At 42.7% G+C, this 15,640-nt stretch overlaps 1 protein-coding gene across 12 annotated transcripts in view; it reads left to right on the forward strand.

Moving 5' to 3' along the window:
• The window catches only part of LOC132393009 (succinate--CoA ligase [ADP-forming] subunit beta, mitochondrial-like), a 173,559-nt gene that overhangs the window by 110,396 nt on the left and 47,523 nt on the right, over positions 1-15,640 (forward strand). For 4 of the 12 annotated variants that reach the window (XR_009511719.1, XR_009511726.1, XR_009511720.1 and 1 more), the window contains one exon: positions 2,834-4,925. The exons of 4 other annotated variants lie outside the window; for them this stretch is intronic. The gene's annotated coding sequence lies outside the window, so the exon portion shown is untranslated. The remainder of the gene's footprint in view (positions 1-2,833; positions 4,926-15,640) is intronic. 4 more of the 12 variants (XR_009511722.1, XR_009511727.1, XR_009511728.1 and 1 more) reach the window with 4 other exon arrangements.

Below are 15,640 nucleotides of genomic sequence, written 5' to 3' on the forward strand. Positions count from 1 at the left end.
TATAATCTACATTAAGAATGGATATTGGTCTAAATGACCCGCATTCCATTTTATCCTTGCCTTCTTTCGGTATAGCTGTGATTATTGCTTCCTTCCAACTGGGTGGCATTTGTGCCTTTTTAAAAATCCAGTTCAGTGTGGGGAGTAAAACAGGAATTAACTCATTTTTAAATTCTTTGTACCACTCTGCCGTATACCCATCTGATCCTGGTGACTTGCTTAATTTAAGCATACTAATTGCAGCTTTTAATTCAACCAGTTATGTCAGCAGTCATTCTTCTATTTTGTTCTTTGCTTAAAGTGGGTAACTCTAGAGAATTCAAGAAGGTGTCAATTTGGGTTATGCTTCCCCCGGAACTTTGGAATATAGTGTTTTGTAAAACACTTCAAAAGCTTCTTGAATTTCACCTAGCTTATTTTTTATCATTTTCATTCTTGGGTCCCTAATTCTATGAATTGTATTTTCTGCTATCTTTTTTTACAGTTTCCACGCCAGTATTTTCATAGATTTCGATCCACTTTCATAATGTCTCTGTTTCAGAAACATTAAGTTTTTCTTGATTTCTTGCGTAGCCAAATTATTTATTTCATTCCTAATTCTTTTAATTTCCCCTGATGTATCCTGTGCCAAATTCAATTTGTGTTTTTTCTTTAGTTCCTTCAGCCTATTTTGTAATTCCTCTAATATTTTATTCCGTATTTTTTTCTTATATGAAGATATCACTTTAATTTTCCCTCTTAAGACCGCCTTCAGAGTATCCCATAAAATGGGAGGTGAAACCTCTCCATTATCATTAAATTCTAAGTAGAGACCAATGTCTTTTTTAATTTGTTCCTTAAAGTACGGATCATTGAGTAGACTTGAATTTAGTTTCCAAATAGTATACTTTGGTTGTAGGTCAAAATCAATAGATAAATATATAGGTGCATGGTCACTTACATCTATTGCCCCAATTCCACAGATGTTTATATTGTCTTTGTCTTTTCCAAATGTTATTAAATAGTCTATTTTTGTATATACAGAATGTGGGGCAGAGTAATGAGTGTAATCCCTTCTGTCAGGGAAAAGGTTCCTCCATATATTAATTAAAACAACATTCTCAAAAAGTGTATTAACTTTCTTATGTAAAGGTTTTGTTTCATAGAGTTTTCTATTGGAAGAGTCTAAGTTTGGTATGAATGTAAATTTAAGTCTCTCCCACATATCAGGAGACCTTCTGTTTCCGTTACGATAATATCAGTAATTTTCTGAAAGAAACCAATATCACTTCCCTGGGTTGCATATATATTCAATAGAGTAACTGAATTGCTGTCTATATTCCCCCTTACCAGAATATATCTGCCTTCTTTATCGCCATTTCGAATATTTTTTCAAAATTTAGCTTACTTGAGATAAGAATAGCAACTCCTCTCCTATGTCCTGATTTATATGAGGAGAAAAACAGGTTAGTGAAGCCCATTCTCTTTAGTTTTTTATGCTCATTATCACTTAAATAGGTTTCCTGTAAATATACTACATAGGCTTGTTTTTTTCATTTTGGATAAAATTCTCTTATGTTTGATTGGATTTAATAGCCCATTTACATTAAAAGATATGAATTTTACCTGGTCCTTAGCCATCCGTATTTATCTGTCAATGTATCATTGAAATTAGAATAAAACTTAATTGATTTACTCCCTGAACAAATAAGAACCAAGAAACGCAAATAATAACAAAAATGGCAATGAACGTGTGATTCCAAGGCTGAGGTCTCAAGTAAATGACCCTCTATTAAGCTAGAGGAAATGTCTAGCTGTGGGGGATAACCCCTCCTATTTGGGAGTTGAGGGCCCCCATTGCAGTATTCATAAAAGTCAGTGAACAAATCCATTACACAGAAAAGATTTCCCTGTGTACTCCTCCTATATATACATATATATATATATGTGTGTGTGTGTGTGTGTGTGTGTAGTGTGTGTATATGTATGCATGTGTGTGTGTGTGTGTATGTATATATATATATATATATATACATATACACACACACACACATATACACACACCCTCAAATAAATATATATATACACACACATACACATACATATACACATACATATATACACACACACACACACACACTACATATTTGCACACACACATATATATATATATTCATTTTGGTGGGGAAAAAGGAGTAAGTGAGCGAATAAAGAATACCAACTAAGTAATATAAAATCCACATGATAATAATTATTTCTTGAGATAGGTATACCATCGTGTACTTTTGCTTCCGTTCAGCTTCTCAATATTTTTAAAGTTAGCCAAACCTTATGGCTCTTCTGAAGGGGGTGAGGGCTGTCTTTGGGAAACTCCCGGTCTCTTCCTGATATGTTTCTCTCGGCTTCTTCCCATCTCCTGCCTTCTTGTTTCTCGCACTATTTCCCAAGCAGAGCGGGACAATTCCTCAGCCCGGCTTTCTTTCGTTTTGGTCATGCTGATGGGCAACCCTCTGGCCTTCATGTCTGTAGTGGCCTCTTCCACTGTCTGGTACAACTTCGTCCCATTGTCATAAAACACTCGAAGTTTAGCAGGGGACGGAGTTTGAAATCTAATCTTATTTTGCTTTAATACTCGCTTTACTTTGGAGTATTCTTTGCGTTTCTGGAGGACTGCGGAGGGGGGGGGATAATCTTGCTCGAAATATATTAATTTATCCTCTAAAAACACCCTTCTTACCCTAGGCCCTTCGTAGAATCTCCACCTTTGTGCTGTACCAAAGGAATTTAAATGTAATTGATCGTGGCTTTCTATCCTGGGTAGGTTTCGGGACTAACGTGTCCTCTTGATTTCCAGCTCCATAGCCGGGGGAAGCTCCAGCACGTCCCGCAGCAACTTTCCCACAAACTCCATCATAGATGAGCTCTTCGCTTCTTCAGGAACGTTGTATATTCTGATATTTTTCCGCCGTGATCTTCCCTCCGTGATCTTCCCTCCTTTTTGGTGATGTATGATTTTTATCATCTTGCTCAGTATCCATTCCACGTTTTGAACGCGATCTTCCATCTTCTCAATGCGAGTCTCTGCCACCACTATTTTTTTATTAACGCTGGCAAGCTCTGCCTTAATATCACGGAGCTGCTGCTTTATACCTTTCTGGACTTCCATTATTTCTTTCAGTATTTCGAAGACATTCGCCACTTTGAACAAGACCTGGCGGCTGCCTTGCTCGCACGCGATCGGGTAGGAGAGCCACTCGCTGCACTCCTCTTGGATGCAGGCTCGCAGTGTCGCTTTCTTATTTCCATTCCTTCTCCCCATTCTTGCCCCTCTTTTCAGTTCAAATATTTTTTGAAAAATATTATATTTGAAGGGTTAATGGGGCTTAATATGCGTTTTTCCAGAGGATCTAGTGACTTAAGCTGCCATTCTCGACGATGACTGCACCGGAAAACCACATCTCTCTCTTCTTCTTTATCAGAGTACCAATATCCCTCGAGAAACAAGGTTCCTTGTTCTTATTCATTTTGCATTTAACCCTGACAGGAACATACAAACTCTGCACTCCCAAAATTTCTCCTTTGAAGGCCTCCCACTTACCAATCACATCCTTGCCAGAGAACAACCTGTCCCAATCTATGCTTTTTAGATCCTGGCCTTTATCCAGTTTAGAACTTCAACCCGAGGACCAGATCTATCTTTATCCATGATCAAGTTGAAACTAATAATGTTATGATCACTGGAACCAAAGTGTTCCCCTACACACACTTCCGTCACCTGCCCTAACTCATTTCCTAATAGGAGATCTAATATTGCATCCTCTCTAGTTGATACATCTATATATTGATTTTGACAACTTTCCTGAATACATTCCACAAACTCTAACCCATCTAGACCTTTAACAGTATGGGAGTCCCAATCAATGTGCGGAAGGTTAAAATCCCCTACAATCACAACTTTCTGTCTCCTGCAGTTGTCTGTTATCTCTGCAGATTTGCTCCTCCAATTCTCACTGACTATTGGGTGGTCTATAATACAACCCTATTAATGTGGTCATACCTTTCCTGTTTCTCAGCTCCACCCATATGGCCTCAGTAGACAAGCCCTCTAATCTGTCCTGCCGAAGCACTGCTGTAATATTTTCCCTGACTAGCAAAGCCACTCCCCCCCCCCCCACCCTTCATCCCTCTGCCTCTATCATGCCTGAAACATCGGAACCCTGGAACATTAAGCTGCCAGTCCTGCCCCTCCTGTAGCCAAGTTTCAGTGATGACTATGATGTCATAATTCCATGTGTCTATCCAGGCCCTCAGCTCATCTGCCTGCCCCACAATACTCCTTGCGTTGAAATATATACACCTCAGAAGATTGTTACCACCACATACAACCTTACTATTTGTGACTTTGCATGAACGACTAACATCATTTACTTTTACCTCCATTCCACTATCTACTCTGGCACTCCGGTTCCCATCCCCCTCCAAATCTAGTTTAAACCCTCCCCAATAACATTAGCAAACCTCCCTGCAAGTATATTGGTCCCCTTGTAGTTAAGGTGTAACCCGTCTCTTTTGTACAGGTCCCAGAAGAGGTCCCAATGATCTGGAAATCTGAAACCCTGCCCCCTACACCAGTTTCTCAGCCATGTGTTCATCTGCCAGAGCATCCTACTCTTACCCTCACTGCCACGTGGGACAGGCAGCAATCTGGAGATTACTACCTTCGAGGTCTTTTTTTTCAACTTCCTACCAAGCTCTCTGTATTCACTCTTCAGGACCTCCTGACTCTTTCTACCAATGTCATGTGGTACCACAACATCTGGCTGATCACCCTCCCACCTCTGAATGCTGTGCACACGATGAGAGACATCTGACCCTGACCCTGGCACCCAGGTGCACTGCAGAACCAGACTCAGTGCCAGAGATCCGGCTGCCGCAGCTTGTCGCAGGTAAGCCAACCCCCCCCCCCCCCCCCCCCACCCCAACAGTATCCAAATTGGTATACCTTTTCTGGAGGGGAATGGCCACAGGGGAACCCTGCACTACCTGCCCTTTCCCCTTCCCCTGCCTGACGGCCCTGCACTACCTGCCCTTTCCCCTTCCCCTGCCTGACGGTAACCCAATTACCTGTGCCCTGTTCCTTAGGTGTAACTACCTCCCTGAAGCTACTATCTATAAACTGCTCAGTCTCCCGAATGATCCGGAGGTCATCCAGCCCCTGCTCCAGTTCCCTAATGTGGTCTGTTAGGAGCTTCAGCTGGATGCACTTTTTGCAGGTATTGTTGTCAGGGACACCAGAGGTCTCCCTGACTTCCCACATCCTGCAAGAGGAGCATTCCAACATCCTGCCTGGTATTTTCTCTAGTCTGATCAAAAAAAAAGACGAAAACAGAAACTTACCAGAACCTACCCTCACAAAATGCTGGTGGAACACAGCAGGCCAGGCAGCATCTATAAGGAGAAGTACTGTTGACGTTTTGGGCCAAGACCCTTTGTCAGGACTAACTGAAAGGAAAGATACTAAGAGACTTGAAAGTAGTGGGGGAGGGAGAAATGCGAAATGAAAGGAGAAGACCAGAGGGGGTGGGATGAAGCTAAGAGCTGGAAAGGTGATTTGTGAAAGTGATACAGAGCTGGAGAAGGGAAAGGATCATGGATCAAAGGAGGCTTCGGGAGAAAGAAAGGGGGAGGGGGAGCACCAGAGGGAGATGGAGAACAGACAGAGTGATGGGCAGAGAGAGAGAGAAAAAAAACAAACAACTAAATATACCAGGGATGGGGTGAGGTGGGGCATTAACGGAAGTTAGAGAAGTCAATGTTCATGCCATCAGGTTGGAGGCTACCCAGCCGGTATATAAGGTGTTCCTCCAACTTGAGTGTGGCTTCATCTTGACAGTAGAGGAGGCCATGGATAAACATATCAGAATGGGAATTGGACGTGGAATTAAAATGTGTGGCCACTGGGAGATCCTGCTTGCTCTGGCGTAGGTGTTCAGCGAAACGGTCTCCCAGTCTGCGTCGGGCCTCACCAATATATAAAAGGCCACACCGGGAGACACCGGACGCAGTATACCACACCAGCCGACTCACGGGTGAAGTGTTACCTCAGCTGGAAGGACTGTCTGGGGCCCTGAATGGTGGTGAGAGAGGAAGTGTAAGGGCAGGTGTAGCACTTGTTCTGCTTACAAGGATAAGTGCCAGGAGGGAAAGCAGTGGGAAGGAGTGGGGGGAATGAATGGACAAGGGAGTCGCATAGGGAGCGATCCCTGTGGAAAGCAGAAAGAAGGGGTGAGGGAAAGACGTGCGTGGTAGTGGGATCCTGTTGGAGGTGGCGGAAGTTACGGAGAGTTATGCGTTGGACCTGGAGGCTGGTGGGGTGGTAGGTGAGGACAAGGGGAACCCTATCCCGAGTGGGGTGGTGGGCGGATGGGGTGAGGGCAGATGTGCGGGAAATGGGAGAGATGCGTTTGAGAGCAGAGTTGATGGTGCAAGAAGGGAAGCGCCTTTGTTTAAAAAAGGAAGACATCTCCTTCATCCTGGAATGAAAAGCCTCATCTGAGAGCAGATGCGGTGGAGACGGAGGAATTGTGAAAAGGGGATAGCATTTTTGCAAGAGACAAGGTAGGAAGAGGAATAGTCCAGGTAGCTGTGAGAGTCTGTAGGCTTATAATAGATATCAGTAGATAAGCCATCTCCAGAAATTGAGAAAGGGGAGGGAGGTGTTGGAAATGGACCAGGTAAATTTAAGGGCAGGGTGAAAGTTGGAGGCAAAGTTAATGAAGTCAACGAGCTCAGCATGCATGCAGGAGGCAGCGCCAATGCAGTCGTCGATGTAGCAAAGGAAAAGAGGGGGATGGATACCCGTATAGAGTTGCAACATGGACTGTTCCACAAAGCCAACAAAAAGGCAGGAATAAATGGGACCCATGCGGGTGCCCATGGCTACACCCTTGGTTTGGAAGAAGTGGGAGGAGCCAAGGGAGAAATTATTGAGAGTAAGAACTAATTCCGCGAGACGGAGGAGAGTGGTGGTCGAGGGGAATTGGTTGGGTCTGGAATCCAAAAAGAAGCGAAGAGCTTTGAGACCGTCCTGGTGAGGGATGGAGGTATATAGGAACTGGATGTCCATGGTGAAAATAAGGCAGAGGGGGCCAGGGAACTTAAAATCATTGAAAAAATTCAAAGCACGAGAAGTGTCACGAACATAGGTGGGAAGAGATTGAACAAGATGGGATAAAACAGTGTCAAGGTATGCAGAAATAAGTTTGGTGGGGCAGGAGCAAGCTGAGACAATAGGTCTACCTGGACAGGCAGGTTTGTGGATTTGGGTAGGAGGTAGAAACGGGAAGTGCGGGGTGTGGGAACTATAAGGTTGGTGGCAGTGGATGGGAGATCCCCAGTGCTGATAAGGTTGGTGATGGTATAGGAGACAGTGGCCTGGTGCTCTTTAGTGGGGTCATGATCAAGGGGTAAATAAGAGGAGGTATCAGAGAGTTGTCACTGTGTCTCGGCCAGGTAGAGGTCAGTATGCCAGACAACAACAGCTTCCCCCTTATCAGCAGGTTTTATAGTGAAGTTGGGATTGGTGCGGAGGGAGCGGAGAGCAGAGTGTTCGGAAGGAGTGAGGTTGGAATTGGAACAAGGTGTGGTGAAGTTGAGACAGTTGATGTCCTGTCAGCAATTAGCAATAAAGAGATCCAGAGCAGGCAGAAGACCAGAGTGGGGTGTCCATGAAGAGGAGGAGGGTTGAAGACGGGAGAAGAGGTCATTGAAGGGGGTAGGAGAGTTCTTGCCAAAGAAGTAAGCTCGAGGACGGAGCCGGCGGAAGAAGAGTTCAGCGTCATGGTGTACGCAGAACTTGCTGAGTTGTGGGCGAAGGGGGACAAAGGTGAGGCCCTTACTGAGGACAGAGCACTCTGCTTCAGAGCGTTGAAGGTCGGAGGGAATTGTGAAGACACGGCACGGATGAGAGATGGGATCAGAGGGTGGAGGGAGTCTGGTAGTGTCAGTGGAGAGGGAAGGGTTGGGGTGAGAGGAAGATGGAGGCTCTGAGGGCCCAGGAGCTGATGATGGGATCTGAAGGAGAGGGGATGGCAGAGTGGTGGCGGTTGAAGGGGAGACGGGAGTCACAATCGCAGCATGTGAAGATCTGGTCTGGAGTTCACAGCTGGAGTCGCAGTCGGTGGTTGCTCAATTGCTTTGAAGCTGTCCATGGTCATTGGGACCTGCGTTGATGGTGCTGGAGTCCGGGTTTTGAATATGCCCTGGGTTGCTGGGGCAGCCGAGATCGACGGCCGGGGCCAATCTACCCTTGCCTCTGCTTGTTTCTCTCCGAAGCCTGATTGAACCAAAGCCGTCCCACTCCAACGATGGCTGATGTATATGGTGGTCTTTCTTTTAAAACTTGGCATGCGACGTCATGCGTCTGCACAGTCTATCCTTTTTTCGCCGAGCTGTTAAAGAAAAATGACCTTCTCTCCGCAATGCCTTCAGTCTTCCACTTTCAGCCTCTTGCTTCAATTGAAAAATCTTGTTGTGAGAACTCGTGAAACCGCCTTTGTATCCCAGGCACCAATCACGATTTCTTATCTGGGTGAAGTCCAACAAACCACGGAAAGGCACCCCAATAGACAGAAGTTTCTCAAGCGTTATAGAGATCTAGCAATAGTCAAACTCTTTGATCTTTTGTTCTCATGCCTTTAATGGTTTCCTTCATGCAAACAACACATATGTTCTTTAACACAGTGTTCAACATATCCTTATAAATCAACAAGACATTTTAGTGGGTACTCCTCGTCCATTAGTCTACCAATGTCTTGGATATAACATTTCTTTAGGCTTACAAAAGGGTACTAATATTACATATAAATAATAAGCCGTGAATCTGAAAAAGGAATCCATCAAACCAACTTGACAGACACTAAGAAATAATCCATCAACCTAGCTCTCAAAGTGACCGACAGACATTTAGTCATTAACTGACATCCTCATGTTAGTGGCACTTGAGACTAAGAAAGGATCCAGCTGCTATCAGCAATTAGACATGAACAGACATACAGTGTTTAATCTGTACAGAAACTCTACAAACATTACTCATTAACATATACAGACCCCCACAAACTTAAGGGTTCAGAAAGAGTTAAATTCTCATTTTGATCTGTTCAGCCATTGATCCAATATTTTACAAAATCTAATACAACACAGATGAGCACACAAGGCACTTGGTAAAGATGTTGTGGCTAATATTTAAAGTTCTAACAGCCTTTGGTATTATGGGAACATGCTGAGAGCAAATTAACTGCTGTATTTGCCTGAGTTATCGCACTTCAAAAAGTGCTTAATTGGTGGTGAAAAGCATATTGAGACCTCCTCTGGAGGGAAAGTCCTTTTGCTTTGACATATTTGCTCTTTTTCAACTTTGATGTCCAGGAACTTCTTCCTTGTACTGCTGTCCATCAGTTGGTTAAAGTTCAGAATTGGAATCAGGTTTATTATCACCAGCATGTGTCATGAAATTTGTTAACTTAGCAGCAGCAGTTCAATGCAATACATAATATAGAAGAAGAAGAAGAAAATCAATCAATTTACAGTATACGTAAAGTCATGCCAAAAACAGAAATAATGTATATTAAACAAGTGAGGTAATGTTCATGGGTTCAATGTCCATTCAGGAATCGGATGGCAGAGGGGAAGAAGCTGTTCCTAAATCTCTTCGAGTGTATGCCTTCAGGCTTCTGTACCCCCTACCTGATGGAAACAGTGAGAAAAGGACATGCCCTGGCTGCTGGAGGTCCTTAATAGTGGATGCTGTCTTTCCGAGACCCCGCTCCTTGAAGATGTCATGGGTACTTTGTAGGCTAGTACCCAAATGGGGGCGACTAAATTTGCTACCCTCAGCAGCTTCTTCCAGTCCTGTGCAGTAGCCCCCCCCCCCATACCAGACAGTGATGCAGCCTGTCAGAGTGCTCCATGGTACATTTATGGAAGTTTTTGTGTCTATTTGTTAACATATCAAATCTCTTCAAACTCCTAATGAAGTATAGTCACTGTGTTGCCTTCTTTATAACTGCATCAATATGTTGGGACCAGGTTAGGTCTTCAGAGATCTTGACACCCAGGAACTTGAAACTGCTCACTCTTTCCACTTCTGATCCCTCTATGAGGATTGTTATGTGTTCCTTCATCTTACCCTTTCTGAAGTCCACAATCCACTCTTTCATCTTACTGATGTTGAGTGTCAGGTTGCTGATGCAACATCAGTCTGGTTGGCATATCTCACTCCTGTATGCCCTCTCATCACTATCTGAGATTCTACCAACACAGGTTGTATCATCAGCAAATTTATAAATGGTATTTGAGCTATTCCTAGCCACATTGTTATGGGTATACAGTTGCACATATGATGCAATCACTTCTGAAGATTTATTTAACTTTAGGAAAGTGGCTTCTGATACAGTGTTGGCATTTTGAGGCAGCATGTATTTTGTTGTTAGCAATCAGAATAACATCTAATTCTGCTTAATTAATGTGCAAAATTTTATCCAAAACAGTGAGCTTGAATCTGATTTTTATTTTTATTTATCTGTCCTAATGTTAATTTTTCTGTATGTGGTAATATTCTGGATTCCAAACTCCAATTGATCTGACGTATAAGTGGAGAAGTGTTCTGGATTTCATGTACTCTTTGTGTTTTAAGAAATGTTTCCAGATTCACTCCAGTTCAGGGATTATTTTTATTTTTTGAAGGGTTATAAATATTACTGGTTAAACTTAAATCTGATGATCCTTTCTGACAGTTTTCATGAAGATGGTGGTGAGCTCGTTCAAATAGGTTTATTGTGCTCATGTGTCCAGAGTCAGCATGTACAGGTGTCCCCCACTTTTCAAATGTTCGCTTTATGACAGCTCGCTGTCACGAAAGACATTTTTTCGCTAACCTGAGTATTTTCGCTTTTAAGAAAAAAAGACACCCGCTTTATACGTGTGTTTACCCCAAGAAAGACTACAATGACCGTGAAGCCTTGTGTGGGTAGTTGTTTGCGCATGTATGTGCGTAGGCTTGTACGTGGCGATTTTTGTTCTCCAAATTGATTTTGGCTCACTGTCTTCCCGAGTTTGATAAGTGAAACTACACCGTACATACAATATTTCTACTTTATATAGGGTATATATTTATCATATCGTTCCTGCTTTTACTATATGTTAGTGTTATCTTAGGTTTTATGTGTTGTTTGGTATGATTTGGTAGGTTTTTTTGGGTCTGGGAATGCTCAAAATTTTTTCCCATCTAAATTGATGGTAATTGCTTCTTTGCTTTACGACATTTCGGTTTACAAATGATTTCATAGGAACGCTCTACCTTCGGATTGCGAAGGAAACCTGTAATCAGATCTGGGGAAGAGTGGACCTCATAAAATGCCACTAAGCATTGGTAAGGGCTGCTGGATAGCACTGTTTATGTCAGTGTGTGCATCATATTGATGTTGACTGACAGTAGGTTGATGGGTAGTTTAATAGCTGGACTCTGTCCTGTTTTGCATGATCAGGACATGCACTTACTGACCACTTTAAAAAAAAGTACACCTGTACAGTTGCCCACTATTGCAAATATTAATCATCCAATGTTGTGGCAGCAACTCACTCCATAACAGCATGCAGACATGGTCAAGAGGTTCAGTTGTTTAGCCAAAACTTCCGAATGGGGAAGAAATATGATCTAAGTAACTTTGACAGTGGAGTGATTGTTTTGTGCCAGCCAGGGTGGTTTGATTATCTCTGAAACTGCTGATGATCTGGAATTTGCACATACAACAGTCCCTAGAATTTACAGAGAATGGTGCAAAAAACAAACAAAAAAATCCACTAAGTGGCAGTTTAATTTCATTTATTTATTTTATTTAGAGATACAGTGCAGAACAGCCTCTTCCAGCTCCACAAGCAGCACTGCCTAGCAACCCGAGTCGTATAGGGTTGTGCTAACAGTTCTGTGGGCAAAAAAACCTTGTAAATGAACCAGGTGAGAGGAAAATGGCCAGACTTGTTCAAGCTGACAGGAAAGCAACAGTAATTCAAGTAACCACACCATTACAACAGTTCAGAAGAGAATTTCTGGAAGCACAATACATCAAACCTTGAAGTGGATGGGTTACAGCAGCAGAAGACCACGAACATACAATTAGTGGCACTTTATTAGGTACAGAAGGTACACTTTGTTCACTGAAACAGATTGCCTTGCAACACCACTAGTTCTGCACTAAAACACTTTAGTACAACATTTGGACTGTTTTCTGGTTCAGTAGCATCTATGCTCTGAACAACTAATATTCTGTAGAAAAGGCTGGGTTTTGTGATGGAGATCTCGGGGAGTTGCAGTGTATCAGTTTAGCAGTTTTAGCTGAACATGAAGTTTTAAATGTGGTAAATTTTCCTGGTTCCTGATGTTGCCTGATTTGATAATTGCCTCCAATATTTTCATTTGATTTTCAATCAGCAGTGAAGACCTGGAGCTAATGTTTCACTGAGTGGAAAGTAACACTGAAGCCTCTGCTCAGGATTTGCTTAATCATGGACATAACCTGCCTGTTCAATGAACTGGATGTGACAAGACAAGGTTAATGATAATGGAATGTTCACAGGGATCTTTAACCTTTTGCTTTGGCAGTGTGAAGTACCCAGTTGCTTTAAGCAGTCTTTACTTATATTGGTGCCTAAGAATGTGGTAACCTGCCTCAATGACTATCATACATAGCACTTACATCCATTGTGATGAAGTGTTTTAGAGGTTGGTGATGAAACATATGAACTTCTGCCTGAGAAACAACTTGGATTTGCTCTAATTTGTCTACCAGAGCAACAGGTCCACAGCAGATATCATCTCATTGGCTCTTCATTCAACTCTGCAACATCTGGGCTGCAAAGGTGCAGACATCAGGATGCTCTTTATCAGCTACAGCTTACCATTCAATACCATCATTCCCTCATTAAGCTTCAAGGCCTTGCCCTCAATTCCGTCTTGTAAAATTGGATCCTCGATTTCCTCACTTGCAAACCCCGGTCAGTTCAGATTGGCAACATAATCTCCATCAGCACAGGTACACCATAAGACTGTATGCTTAGTCCACTGCTGTATTGTATGGATAAACGCAGCTACGATGCCTTATTAAAGTTTGCTGAGGATACCACTGTTGTAGGACAAATCAATGATGGTGATGATAGGAGGGAGATTAAAAATTTAAAAAAAAGGGTGAGTGGTACCACAACAGCAGTCCCTTCCTCAATGTCAACAAAACCAAGGAACTGATTACTAGCTTCAGGAGGAAGAAACCTTAAGTCCATGAGCCAGGTCCTAGAGGTAAAGAGGGTTAGCAACTTTAAATTTCTTGATGTTATCATTTCGGAGGATCTTTCAAACACTGATTCAGGAGCCTGTTGGTTGAGGAGTAGTAATTGTTCTTGAACCTGGTGGTGTGAATCTTGAGGCACTTGTACCTTCTACTTGATGGTGGTAGCGAGAAAAGAGCATGGCCCTGGGTGGTGAGGATCTTTGATGATGGACAAGATCTACCATCATCACTTAGAGAAGTTACTGGAAGGAATTCTGATAGACAAGATCTACTATCATCACTTGGAGAGTCAAAACCTGATCAGGAATAATCAGTATAGTTTTGTGTGTTGGAGTTCATGTGTGGTGAATTGGATTCAGAATTGACTCTATAAGAAGCAGGTAGATTTACTGGTTGCAGGTAGATTCCCCAACTGGAGGCCCTTGGTTAGTGAGGTGCTCCAGGGGTATGTTTTGGTACATCATATTCAGTATTGATGTAAATGATTTGAATATGAATGTACAGAATGCTTAGTTTGCTGACTATATTAATTAGTGAGCCTTGTTGATAGTGAAGCAGATTACAATGAATTGCAAAGATATCTTGATAGTTTGGGAAATAGGCTAAGGAGTGGCAAATAAACTTAAATTTAGATAAGTGTGAGTTGTTGCACTTTGGACAGTGAAACCAGGGCAGGACTTGTACGGTCAGTGGCAAGGCTGAGATAGTGATTTGGGAGTACAAGGCCACAATTTGCAGAAAACAGCTGCGTTTTGGACTGCATGGTCAAAAATCATTTAGCATGCTGTCAGAGCATCGAAATCTGGAGCAGGGGTATTATGTTGCAGTTATGCAAGTCACTGTTGAGGCCGCACTTGGAATATTGTGTATTGACTGCAGCTCCGCCCTCTATACTATAATTCCAAGCAAACCCATCACCAAACACAGCTCTGGTGTAAACACTTACCTCCACAACAGTTGGCAACATGTCTGCCAAAATTATTCTCAATATTAGTGATTCACATGGTTGCATCTTCAGCCCCCTATTCTCCCTGTACTCCTCATGGTTAGATTCTGCAGCAAATCTATCCACAAATTTGTAAATGAATGGCCATATCTCAAATAATAGTGAGTCAGAGTACAGGATGGAGGTAGATCTTAGTAACATGGTGTCAACAATTACAACTACCTTTCCCTCAATGTTGGAAAACAGAAGATCATAAGGTGATGGAGCAAAATTAGGTCATTCAGCCAAAAGTCTGCTCTGCCATTCCATCATGCTGATTTGTAATCCATAACCCCATGATCCTGCCTTCTCCCAGTAACCATTGATGCCCTGACTAATCAAGAACTTAACAACATCAGCTTTAAATATACTCAGTGACTTGCCCTCCACAGCAGTCTGTGGCAATAAATTCCACAGTTTCCCTATCCTCTGGCGAAAGAAATTCCTCGTCATCTCTGTTATAAATGGACATTCCTCTACTCTGACACAACGCCCTCTGATCATAGACTTACCCACTGTAGGAAATATCCTCTCCAAATCCACTCTATCTAGGCCGTTTCATTGAGATGCACCCTTATTCTTTTAAACTGCAGCAAATACAGGACTAGAGCCATCAGACACCTGTCATTTTTTTTCATTTCCAGAAAAGTTCTCGTGAACTTCCGCTGGACCTCACCAATGCCTTATAAAGCTTCTGCAAAACATCCTCGCTCTTCTAGTCATCTCAACATGAATGCTGACTTGGTATTTACTTTCCTTACTACTGACTCTGACTCAACCTGCAAGTTACTCTTCAGGGAATCCCATTACAACCTCTCCAGCATCATATTCCAGCTGTTCAATATCCGTTCCCGCCTCTCATTTACTCTTTACTTATATTTAAAAAAACTTTTGGTATCTTCTTTTATATTATTGTATAGCTTTCCTTCGTATTTCACCCTTTCTGCTTATGGCTTCTTTAGTTTCCTTATGTTGGTTTTTAAGAACCTAAGTCCATAAGACATGGGAGCAGGATTAGGCCATTTGGCCAATCTAGTGTGTTCTGCCATTTCACCATGGCTGATCCTTTTTCCCTCTCGCCTCAAACTCCTGCCTTCCACCACCTCACCCCGCCCCCCCACTCCACCTCTGTATCCTTCCATGCCCTGACCAATTAAGAATCTATCAACCTCTGTCTTAAGTATACAAATGGGCGGCCACCACAGTTGCCTGTGGCAACAAATTCCACAGATTTACCAATCTCTGGCTAAGAAATTCCTTCTCATCTCCATTCTAAAAGGACACCCACTACTCTGAGGCTGTGTCCTCTGGTCTTAGACTGTCCTGCCATAGGAAA

The sequence above is a fragment of the Hypanus sabinus genome, chromosome 4 (assembly GCF_030144855.1).
Source record: "Hypanus sabinus isolate sHypSab1 chromosome 4, sHypSab1.hap1, whole genome shotgun sequence".
NCBI lineage: Eukaryota > Metazoa > Chordata > Chondrichthyes > Myliobatiformes > Dasyatidae > Hypanus > Hypanus sabinus.